The sequence below is a fragment of the Nerophis ophidion genome, linkage group LG11 (genome assembly GCF_033978795.1).
Source record: "Nerophis ophidion isolate RoL-2023_Sa linkage group LG11, RoL_Noph_v1.0, whole genome shotgun sequence".
Classification (NCBI taxonomy): domain Eukaryota; kingdom Metazoa; phylum Chordata; class Actinopteri; order Syngnathiformes; family Syngnathidae; genus Nerophis; species Nerophis ophidion.
Genome location: NC_084621.1, coordinates 36,822,721 through 36,838,047, shown reverse-complemented (window position 1 = coordinate 36,838,047; position 15,327 = coordinate 36,822,721). Strand labels below are relative to the sequence as shown.

The 15,327-nt window shown below is 43.6% G+C and overlaps 1 protein-coding gene across 3 annotated transcripts in view; it reads left to right on the top strand.

Moving 5' to 3' along the window:
• The first annotated feature begins 527 nt into the window (after positions 1 to 527).
• The window catches only part of LOC133562004 (tubulin polymerization-promoting protein), a 48,271-nt gene continuing 33,471 nt past the window's right edge, over positions 528 to 15,327 (top strand). Inside the window, exon 1 of one of the 3 annotated variants that reach the window (XM_061915783.1) lies at positions 528 to 681. The gene's annotated coding sequence lies outside the window, so the exon portion shown is untranslated. The remainder of the gene's footprint in view (positions 682 to 15,327) is intronic. The other 2 variants (XM_061915784.1, XM_061915785.1) reach the window with 2 other exon arrangements.

Below are 15,327 nucleotides of genomic sequence, written 5' to 3'. Positions count from 1 at the left end.
TTGTACGAAATATGTTCTGAACTGTGCAATCTACTAATAAAAGTTTCAATCGATCATTCAATCGGTGACGTTTGCTTCGCCAACTATTGTTGGAATGCTTGTAACTCAAATTTTTGCTTGCAACTCCAACAATATCAATTAGCAGAGAGCCAGCTATTAAGTTGCGGTACCATCGCACTATGTTTTATAAGTGACAATTATTTTTGCCTCATGCACATCCCGCACTGTACTTTATTTCTTCTGTAATGGACTGACAGGTTGTATGATGGTGCTACCAGGTTACATAATATCCATCCATGTCCAGCTATTAGGCTCACATTGTGTAACAATCCTGTGAGCTACATCCTTTTGGAAGGGTGACTATGATAAACCCAGCAGATTATTTCAACCTGTGACTCACAATCTGCAGGCATTTAATGATCATCGAAATGCAATTGTAAAAAAAAAAAAAAGATATAATGGAGCTGAGTGTGCTCGTTAGTAACACCATCGAGACCAAGAGGGATGAGAGCAGCCAATCTGCAGGCAGCTCTCTCTCCAGCATCCCCGAGAGAGAGAGAGAGGTGGACGGAGCCATCCTCCGTACTTGACTGCAGCTCAAGCAGCGGCGAGAAGAGACGCACCGAGGCGCTTCTTTACTATGGTTTTAAACTGACAACAAAGGTGGGATTACGTCACCAGGTGATTAATTTATTTATTTCATTCACCATCACTTTTTTAATGCATGATATTAAAATAACAGTTTGGCTTCCTTATACTAATGCATGTTTTTGACGTTGCACGCGTGTTCATATTTTCTCATTTCTGACTTTTTTTTCTTCTTTTAAATTCAACAAATAATTCACGTTTTTACAGTCAGGCGTGCATCGGATCGTGAAGTAAATGTGGCGTTCGCGTCTTTATATAACACTTGTCTCCATGTCCGCGTATAACATCAACAACGTGAGTGTCTTCTGCATTGTTTTTTATCCACCACGAGCGCTGATTGGCCAGTGGGAATGATTGACACTCAGTTTGGCCAATTAGCTGCAGCCTCTGTCTCAAGCTGTTGCGTTAAGTGTAGGTAGTTACATAATTATGCATACAAAACAGGATGTATGTCCTCAATAAGCAGCCTTCCGATGCGCTGAGTTGCAAAATAGCACGGAGACACATCCATGCATGTATTGAGAATTAAATATGATATGAACGCTAACAAATGTGCAGAAAAGAAACATGTTGTTGTGTTCCCCCCATAGGTTGAATTAGACATGCATGGAAGGAAAACAGTCATTGGCCTAGATTTAATTAAACTATTCTTAGAGCGGATGTCACAAACGCTTAATTTAAACTCACAGAGGAAAACGAAAATATTACAAATTTCAATGAGTAGAAATTGAAAAAAAAAAAAAAATAAATAAATAAAAATAATTTTTACTATTGGTTCATAAACAGGTCATAAAAACACAGAGGAACCTATGAGGTTGAACACAAATTCCCATCCCTTCGTATGACAATTTCAGAAGGGTTAAAACCAATAAAAAATCAGTTCCCAGTGGCTTATTTTATTTATTTTTATTTTTTTCAAAATTTTACGCATCCCGGAATATCCCTAAAAAAAGCTTTAAAGTGCCTGATTTTCGCTATCTGTGAAGCCATCGTCCATTTTCCTGTGACGTCATCCAGTGATGCCAATACAGATAGCACAGCAAGATATAGCAGCATTAGCTCGGATTCAGACTCGGATTAAGCGATTCAACAGATTACGCATGTATTGAAACGGATGGTTGGAGTATGGAGGCAGATAGCGAAAACGAAATTGAAGAAGAAACTGAAGCTATTGAGCGAATAGCTATTGACGTTATTCGGCCATGTCTGCCTTAGCATCGCCAGTATAATGTGCAGACGAACGATCGGAAGTTTCGCATCTAGTGACACTGGATCAACTTAAAGGGGAACATTATCACCAGACTTTTTTCTGCACCATCAATGTATACCTTGATGGTGCAGAAAAAACACCATCTATTTTTTTAACCGATTTCCGAACTCTAAATGGGTGAATTTTGGCGGAATAAACGCCTTTCTGTTTATCGCGCTGGAGGCGATGACGTCAGAATGTGACGTCGCCGAGGTAACACACTCGCCATTTTCATTTTCAACACATTACAAACACCGGGTCTCAGCTCGGTTATTTTCCGGTTTTTTTTACTATTTTTTGGAACCTTGGAGACATCATGCCTCGACGGTGTGTTGTCGGAGGGTGTAACAACACTAACAGGGAGGGATTCAAGTTGCACCACTGGCCCGAAGATGCGAAAGTGTCTGTCGCCAGACCCCCATTGAAAGTGTCTCCACATTTTACTGGCGATGCTAAGGCAGACATGGCACAGAGATGTATGGATAACCTGCAAATGCATTTGCAACGATAGTGAACGAAATCACAAAGGTGAGTTTTGTTGATGTTGACTGCCAGCTAATCGATGCTAACATGCTATGCTAATCAATGCTAACATGCTATTTACCAGCGGTGCTAAAGCAGACATGGCACAGAGATGTATGGATAACCTGTAGAGGCATTTGCAACTATATTACGTTTCCTTCCACCCACATTTAATGCGAAAAAAACACTTACCAATCTACGGATTTAAGTTGCTCCAGTGTCAAAAGATACGAAAGTCCTCATCGTTTGGTCCGCACATTTTACCGGCGATGCTAACGCAGCTATTCGGCCATGCTATGGCTATGAATAGCGTCAATAGCTATTCGCTCAATAGCTTCAGTTTCTTCTTCAATACTTTCATACTCCAACCATCTGTTTCAATACATGCGTAATCCGTTGAATCGCTTAAGTCGCTGAAATCCGAGTTTGAATCCAAGCTAATGTCACTATATCTTGCTGTGCTATTCCCATTGTTTGTTTACATTGGCAGCACTGTATGACGTCACAGGGAAATGGCCAGTGTCTTCGCAGAGAGCGAAAATAAGGCACTTTAAAGCTTTATTTAGGGATATTCCGAGATCGGTAAAATTTTGAAAAAAACTTCCAAAAATACAACAAGCCACTGGGAACTGATTTTTATTGTTTTTAACCCTTTTGAAATTGTGATAATGTCCCCCTTTAAATCCATCGATTGGTAAGTGTTTGTTTGGCATTAAATGTGGGTGGAGGGAAATGCTGGATGTAAATATAGTTTCAAATGTACATAAAGCTAGCCTAAATAGCATGTTAGCATCGAATAGCTGGCAGTCATGCCGTGACCAAATATGTCTGATTAGCACATAAGTCAACATCAACAAAACTCACCTTTGTGATTTAGTTGACTTTATCATTGGAAATGCATCTGCAGGTTATCCATACATCTCTGTGCCATGTCTGCCTTCGCACCGCCGGTAAAATGTGCAGACACTCCGGCATATTCGATCGGGGTCTGGCGGCAGATTTCTTTGACTTAATCGTTGGAAATGCATCTGCTTTGAGTGTCGCAGGATATCCACACAATCTTGCCATCTCAGTAGTAGTTCATAGCTTTCATTGGTAAAGAATAGGGACGGCGTGGCGCAGTGGGAGAGTGGCCGTGCGCAACCCGAGGGTCCCTGGTTCAATTCCCACCTACTACCAACCTTGTCACGTCCGTTGTGTCCTGAGCAAGACACTTCACCCTTGCTCCTGATGGGTGCTGGTTGACGCCTTGCATGGCAGCTCCCTCCATCAGTGTGTGAATGTGTGTGTGAATGGGTAAATGTGGAAGTAATGTCAAAGCGCTTTGAGTACCTTGAAGGTAGAAATGCGCCATACAAGTACAACCCATTTATCATTTATTTATTATTTAAAGTGTGCGGAACAAACGACTGACCATTTCGTCGGCTTTCCCCACACCCTCGTATTTTGAACAAATTTCGTCCAATTTCTTGCCACTTTCGCATCTTTGGGCCAGTGGTGCAACTTGAATCCCTCCCTGTTAGTGTTGTTACACCCTCCGACAACACACCGACGAGGCATGATGTCTCCGAAGTTCCAGAAAATAGTCGAAAAAACGGAAAATAACAGAGCTGAGACGCGGTGTTTGTAATGTGTTTGAGAAAATGGCGGCTTTATTACCTAAGTGACGTCACGTTCTGACATCATCGCTCCGAGAGCGATAAATAGAAAGGCATTTAATTCGCCAAAATTCACCCATTTAGAGTTCTGAAATCGGTTAAAAAAACATATGGTCTTTTTTCTGCAACATCATGTATATATTGACGCTTACATAGGTCTGGTGATAATGTTCTCCTTTGAATGTCCTTGGGTATTCCTGTTTCCTCCCAAAAAAACATGCATCTTAGACTAATTGGAGAAACTGTGTGAATTATAGACGATATACAATTAATAATATACATTTGGCTGACGATTGAGCTTTTAATACCATCCTTATAAGTTATATCGCAATATTGCTTGGTTATGTAACCATCCATCCATCCATTTTCTACCACTTGTCCCTTTTGGGGTCGCGGAGGGTGCTGGAGCCTATCGCTACATTCGGGCGGAAGGCGGGGGTACACCTTGGATAAGTCCTCACCTCATCGCAGGGCCAACACAGATAGACACACAACATTCACACTTCTTCAATTCCCCTCCCAAAACGGATTAACTTGCTGGAATATAAAGACAATATGACATACATCCATAAACATGGATGCATACGAAAAAGTGCAATATATTTATCTGTACAGTAGAAATGGATGGATGGATTGCTCTTTTATCCTGCACTACAACAAGCTAATGCAACAAAATGTTGTTCTTATCTGTACTGTAAAGTTCACACTTAAATGACAATAAAAGGATGTCTAAGTCTGATGACATGTTCCAGCTTTGGGCCGCAAATTTGATAGTGACAAGCAAACAAAGGCGTCCTTGCTAGTGGCAATCACAGTACTGAACTGCTTCTAAATAACTAATCTTTGCCTCCATGGCGCAGAATAAACTATGTCCCCGATAAGTACCGTTATCACTGGAGGATGAGGAGACAAGAAATAGCTAAACACGCTACACTGCGCACTGTAGGAGAATACAAAAAAGCATAAGAAACCGCTAAGACAGAGCTCTTGCATGTAAATAAGCGTGGGTGGAAATTGGGGGGGTATAACTCGTTTGGTAGTGTGGCCGTGCCAGCAACTTGAGGGTTCCAAGTTCGATCCCCGCTTCCGCCATCCTCGTCACTGCCGTTGTGTCGTTGGGCAACACTTTACCCACCTGCTCCCAGTGCCACCCACACTGGTTTAAATGTAACTTATATATTGGGTTTCACTATGTAAAGCACTTTGAGTCACTACAGAAAAGTGCTATATAAATATAATTCACTTCAATTTACTTCACTAGATCAGTATAAATATCCACAATAGGGATTCCAACTAGATACTGTTAACATTTGAACAGATACAGTGCCAATTCCCAGTATCTGGAAATCAATACTCAACGGTACCAATTTTTATCCTTCTGTGTTTATAAATATTAATTGTTTTCAATAGCAACATCTTATTTTTTATTGCAACATTTAAAAATGAGCAGGTTATAATAACTCCTGTCCAGTTGCCATATCTTGTTTTACTATAACATTTCTGAGTCTCAAATACAGTTGCAAATCCAAGACGTTAGATGACAGTAGTTTATAGTTTAATGTGTGTTGGCTAGTCAGTTCAGTCTCTAGTCCTGTGTTGCGCCCTAAAAAGTGTTAATGTTGTATGTATTGTACTTATTACACACTATAGGTGTTTGACTGTAACATGCAACGTAGTTGTAGTTTTCATTAACAGATTTGGAGGTGTTGCAATTGCAATGTAAAATCTCTAATGATAATCAGTAGCATGTACAAAGCAAAACCAATGTATATTGGCATCAAGCTAGCACATTTTTGGAAAAGAAGAGCCTTACTTGACTTATGTATGAGCAGTTTTGAAGTTTATTTCTTTGCTGGCATTGAAAATTTCAACATTAATTAGAGGTAGTTTGGCTGAGTCTGCTCACATACAGTACATCGTTATTGCAAGAAGCTGCAATATATCGTATATCGCTATATACATTTTTTATCTTATCGCCCACCCTGAGTGTGAATGTGCGTGAGATAAGTTGTGTGTCCTGCGATTGGCTGGCGGCCATTCCAGGATATATCCCGCCTGTTTCCGAGACCCCATGTGAATAGCAAAAAAAAAATAAAAACATGCACGCAGGGTAAAAATCTTAGTTACACTCTAAGTCAGAGGTCCCCGAATTTTTTGACTCGGGGGAAACATTGGGTGAAAAAATTTGGGGGCCAGGCTGTGTGTATACATATATATATATATATATATATATATATATATATATATATATATATATATATATATATATCGCTGCAAGTTTTGAGGCCAAATTTGTTTTAAGTTTTCTCGAACTTTGTGCCGCTGCAGTCACACAGTGCGCCACCAACTCCACCCTGCGTTATGTCATGCCATTGTAGGGATCTAACGACATGAAAATTTCATATCACTGTCATTGTGACCGGATATACCGGTTATCATTATAATTGCGGAATTGTTGAAGGTGCTCAAAAAGAACTGAATACACACATAAAATCTATTGAATAAGTTTAAAAAAAAAATACCGTAAATACAAAACCCAAAACCAGTGAAGTTGGCACGTTGTGTAAATTGTAAATAAAAACAGAATACACTAATTTGCTAATCCTTTTCCACTTATATTCAATTGAATAGACTGCAAAGGCAAGATTCTTAATGTTGGAACTATTTTTTTTTGCAAATAATCATTCATCCATCCATCCATTTTTTACCATTTGTCCCTTTTGGGGTCGCTGGAGCCCATATTAGAATCATTAACTTAGAATTTAATGGCACCAACACATTGCAAAAACATTGGCACAGGGGCATTTTTACCACTGTGTTACATGGCCTTTTGTTGAAATTAGAGGAGACCAATTTTTGAAGCTTTTCAGGTGGAATTCTTTCCCATTCTTGCTTGATGTACAGTTTAAGTTGTTCAACGGTCTGGGGTCTTCGTTGTGGTATTTTACGCTTCATAATCCGCCACACATTTTCAATGGGAGACAGGTCTGGACTACAGACCGCCCATCTAGTACCCGCACTCTTTTACTATTCAGCCACGCTGTTGTAACACTTGGCTTGGCATTGTCTTGCTGAAATAAGCAGGGGCATCCATGATAACGTTGCTTGGATGGTAACATATGTTTCTCCAAAACCTGTATGTAACTTTCAGCATTAATGGTGCCTTCACAGATGTGTAAATTACCCATGCCTTGGGCACTAATACACCCCCATACCATCACAGATGCTGGCTTTGAACTTTGCACCTATAACAGTCCGGATGGTTCTTTTCCTCTTAGGTCCGGAAGAGACGACGTCCACAGTTTCCAAAATCAATTTGAAATGTGGACTTGTCAGACCACAGAAAACTTTTCCACTTTGCATCAGTTCATCTTAAATAAGCTCAGGCCCAGTGAAGCCAGCTGGGTTTCTGGGTGTTGGTAAATGGCTTACACTTTGCATAGTAAAGTTTTAACTTGCACTTACAGATGTAGCAACCAATTGTAGTTACTGAGAGTGGTTTTCTGAAGTGTTCCTGAGCCCATATGGTGATATCCTTTACACACTGATGTCGCTTATTGATGCAGTACCGTCTGAGGGATTGAAGGTGCGTAATATCATTGCTTACGTGCAGTGATTTCTCTGGATTCTCTGAGCCTTTTGATGATTTTACAGACCTTAGATGTTGAAATCCCTAAATTTGTTATGTACGTGAGGGCTGGAAGGAGACGACACCACGAAAGACTTAAGGTTACCAGGTTTATTGTAACCTTTGATGATTGTGTGGGATGTGTATGCTAAGTGTTGGTTGCAGGATTAAGTGTAAAGTTAACCATGTGAATAATTCAGGAGGGTGTTGTACATGCGTGATGGATGAAACCTTGGTCTAAACAAGGGGGTAGGCACAAGGGAGATCCGGGAACAGGCAGGAGGTCGAGGGCAGGCGGCAAGCAACATTGTCCGAGTCTAGGCGAGTGATCGAGGATCGAGTGGAGGTCGAGATCCAGCGCTCGAGCACACGAAACAAGGCGGTTACTGCAAGGAGGACAAGGGACATAGGTCAACGAGGCAAAAAGGCAAAACACGAAAGAGACGAGGACAACGAGAGGGAAGCCAGAGACGTAAATGCTTACTACAAGAGTTAACGACGTTCGGGCGCAGGATCCAAGGAGTGACTGGATTTTATGCTGTCCCTTTGATTGCTGCCAGGTGCTCTGATGACAGGCAGCCTGCAGATGCGGCGAAGCGTGGGCGTGGTGTGCCCGGCGCGTGCGAGGGCGTGTACTGACATGCTGCCAGAAAGAGTGTGGGAACCTGCAGCGGGAAAATCTTGGGTTCGAATCCTCGCCGTGAAAAAATTCCTTGCAATAGCTCGTTGAAAAATGTCGTTCTTAAACTGTTCGACAATTTGCTCACGCATTAGTTCAGAAAGTGGTGACCCTGGCCCCATCCTGGTTTGTGAATGACTGAGCATTTTATGGAAAATGCTTTTATACCCAATCATGGCACCCACCTGTTCCCAATTAGCTTGCTCACCTGTGGGATGTTCCAAATAAGGGTTTGATGAGCATTCCTCAACTTTCTCAGTCTTTTTTGCCACTTGTGCCAGCTTTTTTAAAACATGTTGCAGGCATCAAGTTCCACATGAGCTAATAGTTGCAAAAATAACAAAGTTTACCAGTATGAATGTTAAGTAACTTGTCTTTGCAGTCTATTGAATTGAACATACGTTGAAAAGGATTTGCAAATCATTGTATTCTGTTTTTATTTACGATTTACACAACGTGCCAACTTTGGTTCCCTTTGGGGTTTTGTAGACACACAGTTAGAAAAGCCATTATTTTTTATTTTTTATGTTTCTTATGCTTCACTGATGGAATTTAGTCTCAATAGTTTGTTTTAATGTCTGTGCCTTTATTGTTTTCAAATTGGGTTGTATTTTAGTACTACAAGATTTATTTAAATAAAAAGGTGTAACAAACATTTTTTTTTACCATTATTAATTATTTCTAGCTGGCGTCCTACTCAGTTCTTCTCTGTTATATATTCTCTTGAATATAGAATGATCTCTTTGTTCTACGAGAGCACGGTCTGTAGGGTCAATGTACACAATTAAATATCGTAGTTGCTCAGACAGTAATGTGTTTATATAAGTTTGGTTTGAGGTACATATAGTATAACGGGGAAATACATTAAAGTCTCTTGTTTTCATGTTAGCATTTAAGCTAGAGGGCTGGCGCCAGTCAGTCTGTGAGTTTATCAAAGTGCAGTTATCAATCATTTTAATTTAAAATGGTAATACTAACCTGAGAGGGTTTTGTCACGTGCGGGGGGTCGGGTCGCAGCTTGCTGCGAGGTTTGTTCTCCCGGAATGCGGAACGGACGACTCCGGACGACAGCGTGGGGTAGGAGATGATTTATCTATCATAAATCACAGCTTAAACCGGGCAGCACGGAGGTACAGGGGTTTGTGCATGTACCTCACAATACAAAGGTCCTGAGTTGTCCTGGGTTCAATCCCGGGCTCGGGATCTTTCTGTGTGGAGTTTGCATGTTCTCCCCGTGAATGCGTGGGTTCTCTCCGGGTACTCTGGCTTCCTTCCCCCTCCAAAGACATGCACCTGGGGATAGGTTGATTGGCAACACTAAATTGGCCCTAGTGTGTGAATGTGAGTGTGAATGTTGTCTGTCTATCTGTGTTGGCCCTGCGATGAGGTGGCGACTTGTCCAGGGTGTACCCCGCCTTCCGCCCGAATGCTACAGCGACCCCGAACGGGACAAGCGGTAGGAAATGGATGGATGGATGGAAATCACAGTGTGACGGGTCACCAGTCGTCCTCGTGTGGGTTGCAGTGCCGATCGATACAGGGCACATCGTAACAGGTTTGACTCGGGTTTATTATTTCAATAAACATGTCAACTTCTTGCCACTCAGTCGCGCCACTTTCTAGCGCGCTGGCTCTTCCTGCTCGTCGTGGCGCACCTTTCGGTGGACGGTGGCTGTGTCTGCCGCGGGGGCTCATCTTGATCTGGGTCGTTCTTGTCGTGTGCGTTGTCGTCGTTCGCCGTGGTTTCCTCGCCTACTTCTTCCGCGATTGTTCCTCCTTCTCCCCTTTTATACTCCAGCAGAAGATGTCAAGATTGAGAGCAGGTGTGTCGCTTACGCACCTGACTCGGCTGGCTGCAGCGTCGCTCCGAGTGCGCCCAGCCTCTCCTCTCCGCCGCATGCCCCGCCTCCTGGCTCCGTCGGCTCTGTCTCTCCACACACAGCTGAAACCAAAAACCGGAAAGAAGCAAAATTAAAGCGTGCCGTTCGCACGACAAGCTAAAGGACCAAAACTTAGCACAGGAATCATGAGTCAAGGACAGGAATACACCACGTGACGTGTTTGTTGCGATCCGCTGCTCGGATCTACACATTAGTTATTTTTCCTTTCTGGTATCACTCTCCGTCAAGTGACTGTTTATTTCCTGTTTAGCCTGTCACCATGGTAACTCATCAGTCCACCTGCCAATCCCGGTCCACACACACCTGTTTTGTCTAATCACCCTCCTATTTAAGACAGCCTCTTTGTTCATTTCTTCCTGGGTTCATAGTTTGCTCTCACGCAACTGTACGTCTGGATTTTGATCATTTGCTTTCCCGCAAGTATTTCTATTCTCGATAGCTTCTCACGCTAAGCCACTTGTTTTGTCCAGTTTACATACTGATGATTTGTTTTCTCGTTTGTGCTTTCATGCCAAGTTTAGTTTTCTGTTTGTATTTCTTAGTTTTCATACTAGCGTTTTTGGTTTGCCTTTTTATTAGCTCCAGTATTTCTGTTCAGAGCTCTCTTTTTGTTAAATAAATATTTTAAGAGCTTACCTTTGTTGTGTTCATGTCAACGCATCCACGGAGGGACAAACCCGGCATTACCATGGCCACCAGTCTGTCATGATCTGTAGTCTGGATCATGCTTTGTTTAGTTATTTTCTGTTAGTTTGGACTCCCTTTGTTGTTTGTGTACCTTGTGAGTTAGTTTGGTCACCATGGTAACATATTAATTTCACCTGCTGCGGGTTCCAGACGCACACCTGGTTTTGTTCATTACTTTCTTATTTAAGCCAGCCTTGTCCCGTCAGTCGGTCTTAGTCCCTTGTTTGCGGTATGCAACTGTTTCGTTGGTAATTACTAGATTTCTTGTTACCTGATCCTGTGCTAGTGTTAGCATTAGCTTCTGTGCTTTCGCCACGCGTTTCTTTTCGTCTGTTTTTGTACCAGTGTTTTGTTATTAAATCATTCTTACTTTTACGTTGCTGTCCGGAGTGCCTATGTTTGCGTTGGAGGAACGATCCCGCATTAAAATGCGACCCACACGTGACAGAAGGGACCAAGCATACAGTTCCTTCGCCATAGACTCTGAAGATGTGGAGCAAGGTACGTGGAGAGCAATGGAAGCGGAGACTCTACGCCACTCGTCCTTGGAGCGCCAAGACCTGATGTGGGGTCCTAATGGCAAGTTGATTCCGATCACCTCCGTATGGCCCGAGGACATCGATCCACCACAGTACCGGACACGTCAGCGAATACGGAAGCCGTCCAAAAGGGCTCCACTTCGCTACCGGGACGCACCGCTCCCTCAGACTCCTCCGGACAGCAAGACGCCACAAGCAGCAAAGTTTTCCTCGCCGCCGATGTTTGGTAATCCAGTCACTCATTTTGCCAAACAATTTTCCGATTGGGCTGTTAACAAAATGAACTCCGGCTACAACTTCACTCCATCCACTCTTCATGACGTCACTCCGCCCACTACTGATGACATCACTGAATCGGCGCGCGGCGATGACATCATTCCGCCGGCGTCTTCTAAGGAAGTCACGGACCATAATGTTCTTGTTGTGGCTTCTGTCTCCAGGTGTCAGTCACCTACAAAAGACTATAATTCAAAGATAAAACACTACCAGGACATTTTTTTTTAATTTAGATTTCCTCAGTCTTCTTTTGATTGCCAAGCTCCGCCCCCCATGGCTCTAGTCCCGCCCACGACACGGACATTTTCTTCCTGTCCTCCCACACAATCTCAGGTGGGAGAGGGAAATGAACTTGCTGAACATTTTTTAGGGGAGGAAAATGAACTGGCTGAACATTTTTTAGGGGAGGATTCTACCCACCTCCTAACCTCCCTCCACCCACCCTGAAAGACGGTTCCAGACCGCAAGAAGTGCGTATGGTATCCGCCCCTTGGGGGGGGCTGGGGCAGGGGGTGGTGCGGGTGGGGTGGCACAACTGCGCCCAGCCAAGCCGCAACCTCCTCCTAGGCCGCCTCCACCAGCACCAGCTCCAGGACCAGTACCAGCACCAGCTCCAGGACCAGTACCAGCACCAGCTCCACGACCAGTACCAGCACCAGCTCCACGACAAATACCAGCACCAGCTCCACGACAAATATCAGCACCAGCTCCACGCCAAGTACCAGTACCAGCACCACGCCAAATACAAGTACCAGTACCAGCTCCACGACAAATACAAGTACCAGCACTAGCTCCACGACAAATACAAGTACCAGCACCAGCTCCACGACAAGTACCAGTACCAGCTCCACGCCGCCAAACACCACCATGCCAAGAACCAAGCCAAGTCTCGTCTTTTGCTGCGTCCACGCCTGACACATCTTTTGCTGCGTCCACGCCTGACACGTCTTTTGCTGCGTCCACGCCTGACACGTCTTTTGCTGCGTCCACGCCTGACACGTCTTTTGCTGCGTCCACGCCTGACACGTCTTTTGCTGCGTCCACGCCTGACACGTCTTCTGCTGCGTCCACGCCTGACACGTCTTCTGCTGCGTACACGCCTGACACGTCTTCTGCTGCGTCCACGTCTTCTGCTGCGTCCACGCCTGACACGTCTTCTGCTGCGTCCACGCCTAACAAGTCTTCTGCTGCGTCCACGCCAGACAAGTCTTCTGCTGCGTCCACGCCAGACACGTGTTCTGCTGCGTCCACGCCTGACAAGTCTTCTGCTGCGTCCACGCCTGACTCCTCATCCTTTGCTGCGTCCACGCCTGACTCCTCGTCCTCTGCTGCGTCCACGCCTGCCACGACGGCGCCAATGTGCCAACTTCCACGTCGACCATGGATGTGGCTGCCCCCTGGTCGTCCGCCACGCCAAGTGCGTCCACCTCCCTGTCGGCCACGGATGTGGCCGCTCCCTGGTCGCCCGCCTCGCCTGCTGCTGCGGCGTTCCACTCGCCGCCGCCACTTGACTTTGCCTCGGTGGATTCGGGGACACTTGGCCTGGCGACCCACCGCCAATCCCTCCCTCCGCCCTCCCGTGACTCTTGACCCTGCTTGTTTTTGTTTGTTGTTTTATGGACATCTGGTATCTGTCCTTGAGGAGGGGGTACTGTCATGATCTGTAGTCTGGATCATGTTTTGTTTAGTTATTTTCTGTTAGTTTGGACTCCCTTTGTTGTTTGTGTACCTTGTAAGTTAGTTTGGTCACCATGGTAACATATTAATTTCAGTTCCAGACGCACACCTGGTTTTGTTAATTACTTTCTTATTTAAGCCAGCCTTGTCCCGTCAGTCGGTCTTAGTCCCTTGTTTGCGGTATGCAACTGTTTCGTTGGTAATTACTAGATTTCTTGTTACCTGATCCTGTGCTAGTGTTAGCATTAGCTTTTGTGCTTTCGCCACGCGTTTCTTTTCGTCTGTTTTTGTACCAGTGTTTTGTTATTAAATCATTCTTACCTTTACGTTGTTGTCCGGAGTGTCTATGTTTGCGTTGGAGGAATGATCCCGCATTAAAATGCGACCCACACGTGACACAGTCCTCACAGTGTTGCCTACATCAAATAAAGAAGCCAGCCCGAGTGTGGCGAGCAATGTGAATAAATTGCTCTCTGATTAGTGCTCAACCGCGGGTGAATGTGTTGAACACTAATCAGTGGCAGGTGAAACCAATTAGTACCCAAGGTAACCAAAACAAAACCCTGAAGTGCACAAAACAGGAACTAAGGGAGTCCAAAACTAACAAAACATAACTAAACAAAACATGATCCAGACCACGGATCATGACAGGTTTACCGCGGTTATTAATAATACCATTTATCGTTACATCCTTATATGCCATGCATTTATGCTGTATAATTATCATACCATGCCATACATTTGATACTTTATTATAACATATTTTATGGTAAATGAGATTGGTGTTCTGAAAAACAACAAACAAAGAAAAAACAAAAACAACCAGCCTATGAATCGCAAATCATGCAGAGATCCGCTGTAGTTAGCCTGAATTGTAATGATGAGTACCACATATGGTGACAAATGTGGAGAGAATAAGAAGTTGGTGATGACGGAGCTGTCATAAACGTGTAAAAAGAAGTTAACAATAAGACGTGAACACATTGAAATATAAACTTCATTTCGAAAATGGGTGAAGGTTATATTCACAAGTGGTGCACATTTCCTTCTTCTTTTATTATTATTGCATTGAACACCCAGGACAGAGATGCATGTACCGCTTTCCCTACCTCACAAAAAGTCAGATTTTTTTTTCTGTGGTTGTCATAATATGGAGTGGAGGTGATTCTTTGGACTTATTACAATTTAGGATTTTTGTGAAACTTATATTTGTATTTGTTCTAATTTCTAACCGTAAGACCTCAGGGTTATTTGACTGTAACCCAGATGTAAAACAATGTTATTGTAGTTCCATTATACCAAAACACAGAATAACCCAAATATTCCTGCATGTGAGCCATGTCGGCGTCATGCTTTCTTAGCACAGTCTCCTTCCTCTATTTGGATGACTGCTGCTGCTGCCAACAATAACCACTGTGGCTCGCTCTCAGCGTCTTGCTGCTCACTACACGCCAACGTGTGATTCACAGAGCAGACTGACTGATGGTGGAGCGGTGACCTCACACCTCGGGCAATGTAATACTTGATCTGTCAATGCCACTTCTTGACTACATCATAAGATGGCGCACATTCCCTTAAGCAGGGGGGCCCCATGTTTTCCCTCCAAGGGTCGGAGAGAAAATGTTGCAATTTGGGCTAACACAGCAATTTTGAGTGTACAGAAGCACAGTGAGGAGCTTAAACCTACAACACCATTAGTGGTCAAAAGTTTACATACACTTGTTAAGAACATAATGTCGTGGCTGTCTTGAGTTTCCAATCATTTCTACAACTCTTATTTTTTTGTGATAGAGTGATTGGAGCACATACTTGTTGGTCACAAAAAAAACCATTCGTGAAGTTTGGTTCTTTTATGAAATTATT